The following is a 12,633-nucleotide window of genomic DNA, read 5'->3' on the forward strand; positions in this document are numbered from 1 at the left end:
TTGCTCCAATCTGAGTGCTGGGAGGTTTCCATGGAGTTCTGTCCAGAGTAGGTGCTGCTTGAAGCTCACGGATGTTTTGTGCATCTCTCACATCCCAATTCATGTCCATGTCCCTACTCATAGACCTGCATCCTAGCCCTGGAAAAACCTAGCCAGAAAGAGTTCCTAACATGAAGGCTGTGACACTTCCCCAATAGTTGACCTGTGTCACTCTTGGAAATATCTCCATCCTGACCTCTGAGTCTTTTCCTGTTCCCAGAGGGCCAACCAGAAAGGAAAAAGAGCCAAGTCTCACAGAGTGCACATCTCATCTCAGCCATTTGCTGATCAGATGGTCTGGGCCCCTCACTCATCTATTGAGTCCCAGAATCCTCCTCCCTGAAGTGAAGTGGAGGTGTTATGAAAGGATTGTTTCAGAGACATTGCCTCCTTCTACGTCCGTCCTCCATGCCCAGACCCAAGTCCTTGATGGAGCCTCACTTGTTCCCACCATTAGAGATAACCCAGTCACTGTTCTCTCTCCATTGGCCTTGTTGTCATTTCTTCAAGATAACATTGACCAAGTGTCTATCTGTCCTCAGCTGTAGGCTGAGTCCCAGAGTATGAAGATGAGAAACCACACGTTCCCTGCTCCCCAAAATGCCAATGCAAGGCAAGGATACAGTGGTAGAACTGAAGTGCCACAAGAATTTAGGGAGCTCATGTTCCTGTATCAACACCACCTCTCACAGCAGAAGGGGTGAGAGAGCTCCCGGGATAGAGTGAGTCGATTTTCTTTAAGAGTATGGCAAGTTGACCACAGTCCGGTAAATGACTACACGTCCAAGAACATATGGGTGGTACAAATTGGACTTGATGGCTGGAAAGAAAAAATGGACCTCAAGATGAAAGGGGGAGAGTGGATCTGAAAGGAATGAGGAGGGGTGAATATGATGGGAAACATACAAAATTCTTGAAGAACTCATCCAAATCATCTGGAAACCCAGGCAGGTGTGAGTAATGCCAACAAAGGCTATCAGCAATGTGTAGAAAGGTAAATGACATTTTTTATGTTTCTAGACTTTACATGCACTTGTAAAACACTCATGGGAGGCATACAAGCAAGAAATGGGAAGGACAGTGTGTGTGTGTGTGTGTGTGTGTGTGTGTGTGTGTGTGTGTGTGTGTGTGTATGTGTGTGTGTGTGTGTGTGTGTGTGTGTGTGTGTGTGTGTTGGGAGTGTCTGTGGTATAATTCAAGGCTGTAACAGAAACTAACATTGAGAGATACATTCATTTATCTAAATAATCTAATTGAACCCTATGACAGACTCCTAAGGGGAGAGGTTTTTTTTTTTTTTTTTTATTGAAATCCTTATATTGCAGAGACAAGGATGCATACAGAGAAGTCTTAGCCGTACTTCTGTTAGTAAAAGGTAGATTGTCTTGGCCCCAGTGTGCAGGGGATTAAGGGAAGAGAGGGCAGCCAGCATCCTGAATGCTGACAGAGAGGCCACATCTCTCCCCTTGCTTCTTGCGCTGCCATGGCGACAGTCAGTTAAAAATAGTTTAGTCACAAGTTGAGGAGTCAATGCACAGTGACACTGAGAAAGCTCTGCTGTCTGGAGAGCTGGGGGACAGGGCCCCTTCCTTCCTGGAGCAGGCTGCTCTGTGTGGGGGTGTTTCAGATGCTCAGGGCCCAGTGGCAGGATTTCCTATAAAACAAAGGTAGGTGGGCACAGGTAAGTACGGGGCGTGGTATGGCCAGCCTCACTTTCTCTCCATGAACCCCTTACATTTGGAGCTAGTATCTAGATCAAATATCTCCTACTGGACCCTGAAGGGGGGCTGCCAATGTGTGTCCCCCATGCCACTGCTCTGCTCACAGCTACCACACAATCTGGCCTTTTATTGCCTGCTTACTGACTGAATAAACAAGATGGTTAAAAATTAAAATTTTAACTCCTTGCTCCAGAATATATTTGAGTACTGCTGACTCACACACTAGCAAGCTATGACATCTTATTGAATAGACTCATAGACTCAGCCTTCTGAGCTGGGTCTTGCTGACTTGGGTAACTTCATACTCTCATTGTGCAGAAATTCAGACACGGACACTCACCCTAAGTCACAGGATGTCTGTCTCCCATTCCCCAGTGCTGTTTGCTTCCAGTGCTGCCTTTTCTTATCTCCATATAGAAAATTACCTGAGCTGAGGGTCCCTATACCCTATTTGACCACTAAGAATACTGCTTTAAAGAGGTATCACATTCAAGCTTTTGGATAACTACAGGGACTATGCCTTATAGACAATTTCAGAACCCCGGGAAGGCAAAGGAGGGAAGGAATGTGTGAGGGATCCTGCCATGCCTTTGCCGGGGGATATTTGCATAATGAGCCCAGTGCATACATTAGCTCCTGACTTCACAATCCTGAGAAGTGAATGGGTATTATTAGTGTCATTTTGTCTAGAACTGGGTCACAAAACAAAGGACAGACTTTCCAGATGGTTTCCAAGGGGCAGACTCTGTGTGAGAACACTGACAGCATGCCGAACTGGTCCAGCAGGTTCAACCATCCACCCTTCCTCTAGGAGAAGAATCAGCCCTCTTGTTACCCCTAGACTAGAGCTGCCAACGTTTGCATTTACATCTGCTGTGATTAACTACACTATCTCAGTCCCTGGCCTTGGACTTGGAAGGTGAATGACACCTCAGTATTTCTGCCCATCTATGTTTCTTTCTTTTTCAGACAATCATTTTCCCTGTCTTGGTGATTGATGCTGCCACATGCCCATACCCACAGAGAATCACCACTCCCAAACCATACATCTACTTTCATCAGCCAAGCACCAAGTCCTGCCTATTTCTCTTACTAAATGATTACCTTTTCCACATCTTGGTAGAACTTTACCTGCATACTTACAGTAGTAACCAAAATATTCCTCCCATTCTGATCTTACCCTCTACATTCCACACTGTTCCACTTTCCAAAGACATATATGTGTGGGCTACCTGACCCAGCTGTGATACTCATTTGTGTAACAACTTGGACTCCTTGAGATCATGAGATAGAATCCTTGGCCCAGATAGTACACCCTTGACCACTGTTCAGCTCTTCACCTTCACCTCTACCAGCCTTCATGCATAAGAATATAGTTTCTGGGCCCTGGAAATTCTTTCTTTGCAGCCCTAAGTATACCATGCTGTCTCTCACCTTTGCATTTTCCACATCTCCATCTGCAGCTGGTCCTTTTCAAGGATGAAATACTCAGTACAGTTAAAATTTTAAAAAAATACAGGGTTTGAAAAATGCAACGAAGCAGGCAAACACGGGGAATAGCTTAGTAACCTCAAACTCTGCTTAACTTGGGCTATACATGCATCTTTCCCCTAACAGTGTGATTGGCAGCCTAGGTCCCTTACATGCAAACTATGCATGCTCATCACCCTCCTAGCAATGCAACTGGCAACCTAGGACCTCTACCTGCATCAAGCAGTGTATATGCCTCATTCTAAAGAATGGGCTGGATTGTGTTCCTATCCACCATCAATGCCTCTCCTTTCATAGACAGTTTCTATTCAAATACATACCCATGTTGTGTTGATCAGATTTTGTGAACTTGACACAAATTATAGGTTTGTATGAAGAAAGAACTTCAATTAAGGAATTACCTCCATCACACTGACCTGTAGGTAAGTCTGTAAGGGCATTTTCTTGATTAATGGAAGGCCCCAGGCACTGATCAGTGGTGGTCCTAAGCTGTGTAATAAATTAGTCTGAGTAAACCATAGGAAGGAAGCCAATAAGTAACACTCTTCTGTGGGCTCTGCTTCCATTCCTACCTCCAGGTTCCTGCCTTAGCTTCCCTCAGTGATAGGTTGTGGCCTGGAAGTGTGAGTTGACCCTTTCCTCCTCAAGTTGTTTTTCAACAGTGTTTTATTACAGCAACAGAGAGCAAACTAAGACACAAATATATATATACAGAAGTAAGGCCAACTCATCCTGGACCAATTTAGGGTTCATGCACAATAAGGCAAACCATGTCCTTTGGGTAAAATTTTAGGGGGAAACAACCTCTTATATATAATTGGGCATTAAAATCAGATACATCATAGGAAGTAACATGCACAATAAAGAAAAGCTTGCATAACTCAAGTCTGTTGTATCAGGAAAACCTTCCTATCCTTAGACACAATGAAACAAGATCAAGGAAATAACCTAAGACCCTTGAGGGCCCTTTCAGTAAGGTGGCTGCTGTCACTCTTGGTATCAGATCAAATCTGTACTATTACTTTGTTTTTTAATAAAGTTCCCTTACCATTTCAAATAAAGAGGCCAACACTCTGGAAACACCTTATCCAGAAACTGACCACTAGTAGCAATGGTATATGTTAAATGTAATTATATAATAATTAATATCATTAATCACAAAAACATAATAATGTGATATAAATTGTGCTAGTCAGAAGAAATTAAATGACTTGTTATTTTCATAATAGCTCATACTGTCTTTTCAGCATTAAGTCCAAGTAGAATGACCATTCATCCTGATTTGTGAGGAACTGGTCAGGCAGGGGCAGTGATAAAAACAAATAGTCCTGACCAAAGAAATGCATGATGACCTTCTTCCTCCAAAACTGCCCATGGCCCTCTCTGTCTACCACTTATAGATAAAAGGTGTGTGCTGAATGGTAAGCCTGGGATGCCCAGCTCTGCTGCCCACTTCTACCCTTCCCTAAAATTTCCAAGGCCATTTCTTCTACTCCTTACAGGCTTAGTTCACTTCAGCACTGGTCTGTCAATCACTCCTTCCCTTACTCCCTCACATTCTTCACTCCCTTCCTCTCTATCAGGGCCTACACTCACGGTTTTCTACTTGTAAGTCAGTTTATTGTAGCATGAATCTTAAAAGTTCTTATTAATAAAATCAAACCTGAAGCCAGTTATTGGGGTGAAAACTGGATGATCAGAGAAACAGAACAAGCCACGGCTATCTCACCTTGCCAATTCCTCAGTTGGTCCTGTTTCCTCAGACTGGAAGCTTCTGTGTCCTCATCCCATTGGCTCTCAGCTGAACTGCTGCTAGAAGCCTGAATGCTTAACCAGTCAAATGCTTAACCAGGCAAATGCTTAACCAGCCTAATGCTTCTAGTTTCTGGTCCTCAACACCTTATAAACTTTTCTGCTTTCTACCACCACTCCCTGGGATTAAAGGCTGCTTTCTGGGATTAAAGGCGTGGGTCACCATGCCTGGCTGTTTCCAATGTGGCCTTGAACTCACAGAGATCCAGAGGGATTTCTGTCTCTGGAATGCTAGGATTAAAGGCATGTGCTAACATTTTCTAGCCTAAGTATCTTATGGCTTTTCTGTTCTCTGACCCCAGATAAGGTTATTAAGGTACACAATATTTTGGGGAACACAATACCACCACAGTTTATTACTTTAGGTGATGAGTGCCTTGAATGTGAAGCTGGCTGAGAGAAATTTATTGGGTTATGAATGAGTACAACCATCTGCACAGCCCATCCTTCAACTCTATCAAAGCTGTTTGGATATGGATCCAAATCCTTGAGTAGATTTTCTTCACCTTCTCCAGCAAGGCAGGAAGAGTAGAAGGGTTACTAGAATATAGTCAGCATCAAGTTTTTCCTGTTGTACTGATAAAACACTCTGACATGAGCAAGCTAAGGGAGAAAAAGGTTATTTTGGCTCACAGTTAATCCTGGCGGGGAAGTCACATCAGCAGTAGCTCAAGCAGCTGGTTACATTGCATACTCAATCAAGAAGCAAAGAACAAGTGAATGAATGTTTGTGCTCAGTTCACCCTCTCCTTTTTAATATGATGCAGGATCCTAGGCCTGAGAATGCTGTTGCTCTCAGGGTACAGATCTTTCTATCTCAATTAACCCAATACAGATAATCCCCCACAGGTATGCCCAGAGGCCCAGCATCCATATGATTCTAGATCTCATCAAGTTCACAAGTAAAATTAACCATCACAATGGCTGTCCTTATAAGCAGACTGCATGTATCCTCTGTGTGATGTGTGAAGATCCATGCATTTGGAAGTCATCAGAGGCACATTTGTTGCTGAGAGAAACTGGAGGCACTAAACTATTTTCTCATCTTCCCACAGGTTTCTGGAATCACAACTTATAATTAATTAATGCACAGTGATATAGCTTGACCCAGATTCCCAAACTGGAATGTTTCAACTACAACTGATGAAAAATGTGTAACTCTCATCTTCCAAGCAGACTTAGTTAGCATGCCTCCTTTCTCTGGACTTCAAGATTTCTTCAGAGATGAGTAAGTATGTGTATTGAGCAAATATATGTGTATATGTGCATATACAAGATACATATATACTCATTTATGTGACAAATATTGACTAAATCCTGCTCTATACCACTTACTATGCTTAATGTTTTCCCTGACTTGTCTCACTAAATCCCACATGAATTCTACGGGACAGACACTTATCTTGATGCACAAATGAGAAAAACTAAAGTTCTGAGTGGCTAGGTTATGGCTCAAATCATCCCCCTAGTCATGCACCTCAAAGAACAAGTTCCTTGATTCAATATAGTTACTCTTTGGGGAGACCACCTTCCTTCTCTAGGTTCTTCATAAAGTGGGGGCAGGGTTATTTATGGGTAGATGGGATCTGATCCTTAAGGAGTAAGTTATTATAGATGACAAAGGGTAATTCTTACGTTTTCTAGTCTCTCTACCAACCATCCAACCCTCCCTGGGATCAAGTGACTGCCACTCTTCCCCTGATCCAAGCAGGAGTCTGGGATGTATTTATTGCTCTTCTCTTCATGGACAAGCTCTTTCATTCTATAGCTCTGGGATGCTGTCTCATCCCCAGATTCTGCTCTCAATTATTCCTTTGCTGTTATCCCATGCCAACCCTGTATAGAACCGGTTTCCATCTCTTTTATTTTTATTATTGATACACGGTCTTGCTATATAGCCCAGACTGACCTGAAACTCATGAACCTCCCACAACAGCTTCCCAGAAGCTGTGGGAATGATCCTCCTAGCCTAGCCTCTCACATGCTTGAATTACAGCCAAGAGCCACCACGACCAGCTCCATTCTCTCAAATGAGCAGTCTCCATTGCACTTGTTCTGTTGGAATCATAGGGAACACGGGACATGGAGTCTGACAATATTGAGAAAGTAACTGTTTTGTTTTGTTTTTCTAGTTTCCCTATCTGAAAGTTTGAAATCAATGGCTGTGTCATGGGTTGCTATAAAGACTGAATGAGATAAAGTGTGATGATATTGTGTCCCCCAATGTATTGTATACCTTAATAAACTTAACTGGGGTCAGAGAACAGAACAGCCGCTATATAGACATAGAGGCCAGAAAATGGTGGCATACACACCTTTAATCCTAGCATTCTGGAGGCAGAGATCCATCTGGATCTCTATGAGTTCAAAGACACACTTTGAAAGAGCCAGGCATGGTGACACACTTGTTTAATCCCAGGAAGTGATGGCAGGAAGCAGAAAGGTATATAAAGCATGAAAACCAGGAACTAAAATCTGTTAAGCTCTTAGGTTTTTGAGCAGCAGTTCAGCTGAGATCCATTCAAATGAGGACACAGAGGCTTCCAGTTTGAAGAAACAAGATCAGCTGAGGAATTGGCGAGGTGAGGTTGGTTATGGCTGGTTCTGTTTCTCTGATCTTTCAACATTCACCCCAATACCTGGCTCCAGGTTTCCAGGTTTGTTTTTATTAATAAGACCTTTAAGATTCATGCTACAATTAAGTATACTGCACACAGTAGTCATTCCACAACGCCATTTCTTTCATCTAGCACATACCTCTAAAGAAGTATACCAAATGGTAACATTTGAAGTGCATTGTCCTTTCTCCTTAATGCTCTATATTTAAAGTGTCTGTGTGTGTGTGTGTGTGTGTGTGTGTGTGTGTATGTGTGTGTGTGTGTGTGTGTGTGTGTGTGTGTTGTATGTTAAGGTATGTGCAGAGCTCAGAGGAGGACAACAGGTGTTCTGCTTTATCACTCTCCGCCTTATTCCTTTTACACAGGGTCTCTCACTAATCCTGGAGTTATTCTGCAGACTGCAAGCCCCAGAGTCTTCTGTCTCCACTGAGCACAGCAGTGGGGTTACAGGTATGCATGGCCATGCCCATCTTTTTGCCTGGCTGCTGAAATCCAAACTCAGCTCCTCAGGCTTGCATAGCAAGCACTCTTACCCATTGAGCCGTCTCTCCAGTTTCTGCTACCTTTAAATGTTTAACTTCAAATTTTGTGAGTTTGGTAAGTAATGAGTCTTTCAAATTTCTCTTTCAAATCCAATCCTCACTACTCCAGAATGATTTATTAAACTTTCCTTCCATGTTGCTTAGTGATAGATACATCAGAGTCTTCCATGTAATGTGATACAATTCTTGGCCCAATCTTTTTGTATCTGCACTCCAGCTGATTTTATTCATTTTATACCAAACAGGTAAATCCTCAAATCCTCCTTATCTCTGATTTCTCTACACCCAACCAAAACTGCTCCTTAGCCTTGGCCATTAATCTTCCAGCTATACTATTCATGAAGTTTTAAGACAGATTTGAACACTTTAGATTAGGAATGGCTGGCTGCATAGAAGATGGAAGGCTGGCACTTTCAGGGAACTTGTATCTAAGTCCCACAAGGAAAGAGTGGGGAGGGAGGGAGAGAGATTGCCACCTTCTGGCTCTTTAATAATCCCTCACTGATAAATCAGAGGAAGAAGATATAAAAATGACTGACATCCCCTGTCAAGCTCGCCTACACTGAAAGTCATAAGGAGCATTCTAAAAATTGGCTTGGTGGTTGGAAAATTCAAGGAGAATCCCAAGAACCCTGGAACCCACGCCGAGTCTCCAGTCTTCCATTCTATTGGACTTTAAGATGCTTGAAGAATCTAGCAATTCTCAAAGTGGAATCGCTAGCCAAGAGCACCAACAACCCTGGGAGCATGCTGGTGATGTGTTTGGGCCCCGTTCCAGCTGACTGAATCAGAAACCCTGGGCATGGGGCACGCTGACCTGTGTTTTAATAAGCTTACAATTTGACAACCACTGGACCAAATAAGCATAGATTTATTTAAAGTCTACCTCTGCTTGATTTTTCAGATGTGCTGGTCACCTGGTCAGCCCCTGAGCGGCAAGGTGCAGGGCATGACAATCATGCAGTAGCCACAAAGCCAAGGACACTGTCACTGCACCATGTGCACCCTGTGAAGTAATAAGAGAAGAAGCCATGTTTCACTATTCTTTTATTCCCACATGCTAAGCAAATACAAATCTCTGTTTACTTTGATCTCCTGGAGGACTCAAGGGCACTAGAGTGCTGGAAGAGGACTCGTGGGTAAACTGCTTACTCTACAAGTGTGAGGACCAGCATTCGGATCTTGTGAAAAAGCCTGGTGGAGCCCTGGGGAACAAAGACTGGTGGACCCTTGGGGCTAGCTGCCTATGCAGTCGAGCCAAAATGGTAAGCTTCGGGTTCAATGAGAGACGCTGCCTCAGAAAGGAAGGTGGAGAGGAGATCATGGAAAGATGCCCTGACACTGACTTCTGCCTCCACACATGTCAAAACAGCAAAATGGACATGCATACACACACTTTTTAAAAGTACTGTGGCTTTCCCAGCTTGGATCATAAGCGTCCTGCGTCGACATTCTGAAGCAGCTATCCCTTCTTGCCATGATGAGTGGGGTCTCTTCCATGGTACCTTCCCCACTGATTCTTCCTGGCAGTTATTGAGTATCCCGAACATGCATTGGTCAGTGGTCACTTTTCTAGCCACTTTATTTCTTGTCTTTGTAGGTGATCTGTATCTTCTCAAAGAAGGACTCCAAGTGCTGCCGACTCTTTGGCCTAACATTTGTTATGTGCAGCTCTTTCTGCTTCAGAAGAAAACTGGAAATATGAGCTTTGACAAAGCCTGGTGAACTAAAGGACATTTTAGGAGCCAGGATTTTTCTGGAATAGTCTTCCCATCTGTCCACCTGCCTGATGTCTGCTCAGCCTTCCATATTCACCTAACAAGAAGCCTTTTGTTGTTTGTTTGAATATAGTCTCTTTAAATAACTAGCCACTTCCTCAGTACCACAGTTTGAATAACCCATTCTTGCTGGGGAAAAAAAAAAAGGCTTCATCATGTCATCTTAATTAAATATTCAACTCCCAAATGTCCTTGAACTCACTTTTGGATTCTCCATTCTCTCACATTAATCTCTTCATTTAATTCTGCCCTAGAATTATAGCATAGTTAAATATCTGTAAGTTTACAAAACACTTCGCATTGTTTTGGGGTTTTTTGTGTGTATGTTTTAGCAAAGGGATGACAGACAGATTCAGTGTCTCACTGGGTAGCCCTGACTAGCCTAGAATCCAGAATTTGCTATATAAACTAGGTCAATCTTAAGCAGGTGGCCCTCCTGCCTCTGCCTCCTGACTGGTGCCATGAGTATGGGCCACTATGTCTGCTCTATTGGTTTCAAACATTGTTTTTAATACCTAGTAGAAGCATATTTACATTCATTGTTCTTCTTTTTCAGATGTTTTTCTGGTTCTAATCTTAACAGAATGTATCAAATAAAATTCACATTGGGCCAGCAAGGTAACAAAAGCCATGGTGGAGAAGAGAACCAGCTCCCTGGGGTTCCCTCTGACCTCTTTACGCACATGCTGTCCCTCTTCCACACACAAAGAAATGCTAATCATAACAAAGAAATCATTTCTGAGCTCAGTTTGAACTTTATTTAACAAAGCCCAGAAAGAAATTCTTACTGACATGGATATTGTAGAGCAGAAGTGTCCAATCAAAATGTAATGACATCTGTTCCTATCAAACATAGGATCTACATTTTAAAGTCTAGGAACAAGAGAGAGAGGAAATTGCTTTTAATAGTATGGTATATTTAGTTTTGTATACTTACAATCAGTTCAAGGTGTAACCAATAAAAACATATTTGATAAAACATTTCACACTCTTTCCTTATGCTCTATCTTAAAAAACCACTGTTTATCCTCATGGCAACTTCAGTCCAGACAGACCCAGTTTCCAGTGCTCCATAAGGCTAATCGCTGCCGTACCAAGCAGCTCAGCTTTAGAGGTTCAGCTTTACATCCTTCCTTAAAACAAAGTTGTTTAAAGATAACACTCACCGGGCGGTGGTGGTGCACGCTTTTAATCCCAGCACTCGGGAGGCAGAGCCAGGCGGATCTCTGTGAGTTCGAGGCCAGCCTGGGCTACCAAGTAAGTTCCAGGAAAAGGCGCAAAGCTACACAGAGAAACCCTGTCTCGAAAAACCAAAAAAAAAAAAAAAAAGATAACACTCGAATTTTGGGCTTTTCATTACTGCTTTTATCTTTATTTTTAGTTTTGTTGCATTAAGAGCTTGAAATATTATTTGAACCAGTTCTTTTTTGTGTTTTGTTTTGTTTGATAGGTTAGTGTTTCTCTTGACCATCAGCTTTATGGTTTTTAAATGGAAGTTCTAGAGGCTCTTGAAAAGGCGTGGGTTTTCTGGCTTTTAGGTACATGTTCACTTTATCACCCACAATGCCTGTGTTCACTTAAGAAAGGAGGCTTGCCGGGGTGCCATAGTAAGACAAGCTAATGGTTTCTCCTGCTGGTTTGTGTCTAGTCCTTCCCTTCTAGTTCTTCAGTGGATTTTTCACTTTTTCTTTGCACTACTCCATGCTAGAACGTTGACTGGCTTGATCATGTGTAGGTCTTGTGCAAGCAACCACAGTACTGCTAAGTTCATGAATACAGTGATCCTGTCATCCTCTATGACAGCCTTTGTAAGTTGAGCTTTTGAAAGCAGCATATAGTTAAATTTTTTTTACTTGACTGATGAACACTGTTTAAACAACCAATTTTAATGACAAAGGAGCTGTATCAATCTTGACCACTGTACACTCTTTCTTCATAAAGTTCTGCTTTTATCTTTCTTGTCTGAACTAAGCTTTTATTTACATTTAAATCATATTTTCTGATTTTGTTCGTAGTTTTCTGATATGAATACAGAGTCTTAAGTATTTTTATTCATTTTTTTGAAATTTTCATACATGTATTTTGATCATATCCACACCCACTCCTTCCCCTAGACTTTTTCTAGATTCAACCTCACTTCCTACCCACTCCAAACTTCTTGTCCTCATTTTTTTGAATAATACATCAACTCCAATTTGTAATGGCTATATATATAAATATATATATATGTGTGTGTGTGTGTACATAGATATAGATATATTCCTGGGTGTAGGGCCATTCACTGCAGCATGATTGGCCTACATGGAGCCATACCCTTAGAGAAAACTGACTCTCTAGAAGCCATCAACTACTTTTCATAGCTCTTCAGTTAAGGTTTGGGGTTTATGAATCCCTTCCCACTCCATGCTAGAACGTTGACTGGCTTGATCATGTGCAGGTCTTGTGTGGGCAACCACAGTACTGCTAAGTTCATGAATACAGTGATCCTGTCATCCTCTATGACAGCCTTTGTAAGTTGAGCTTTTGAAAGCAGCATATAGTTAAATTTTTTTACTTGACTGATGAACACTGTTTAAACAACCAATTAAACACAAAAACTATGATCTTAGAAAAACAAAATTATTCTTCCCCT

The 12,633-nt window shown here is 42.1% G+C and overlaps 1 long non-coding RNA gene across 5 annotated transcripts; it reads left to right on the forward strand.

The window, feature by feature from the left end:
* The first annotated feature begins 1,582 nt into the window (after positions 1 to 1,582).
* On the forward strand, positions 1,583 to 11,232 carry LOC128096702 (uncharacterized). 5 transcript variants are annotated; one of them, XR_008213720.1, is made up of 5 exons: positions 1,583 to 1,706; positions 6,119 to 6,291; positions 7,554 to 7,645; positions 8,047 to 8,278; positions 9,128 to 11,232. It is a non-coding gene; the product is annotated as an uncharacterized LOC128096702 (long non-coding RNA). The 5 variants fall into 5 exon arrangements; XR_008213718.1 differs by having other exon boundaries at positions 1,583 to 1,720; positions 8,047 to 8,131; positions 9,128 to 11,230; XR_008213717.1 differs by having other exon boundaries at positions 7,547 to 7,645; positions 8,047 to 8,131; positions 9,128 to 11,230.
* The last annotated feature ends 1,401 nt before the right edge of the window (positions 11,233 to 12,633 follow it).

This window comes from Peromyscus californicus, unplaced genomic scaffold, assembly GCF_007827085.1.
Source record: "Peromyscus californicus insignis strain IS unplaced genomic scaffold, ASM782708v3 Scaffold_11__1_contigs__length_118956290, whole genome shotgun sequence".
NCBI lineage: Eukaryota > Metazoa > Chordata > Mammalia > Rodentia > Cricetidae > Peromyscus > Peromyscus californicus.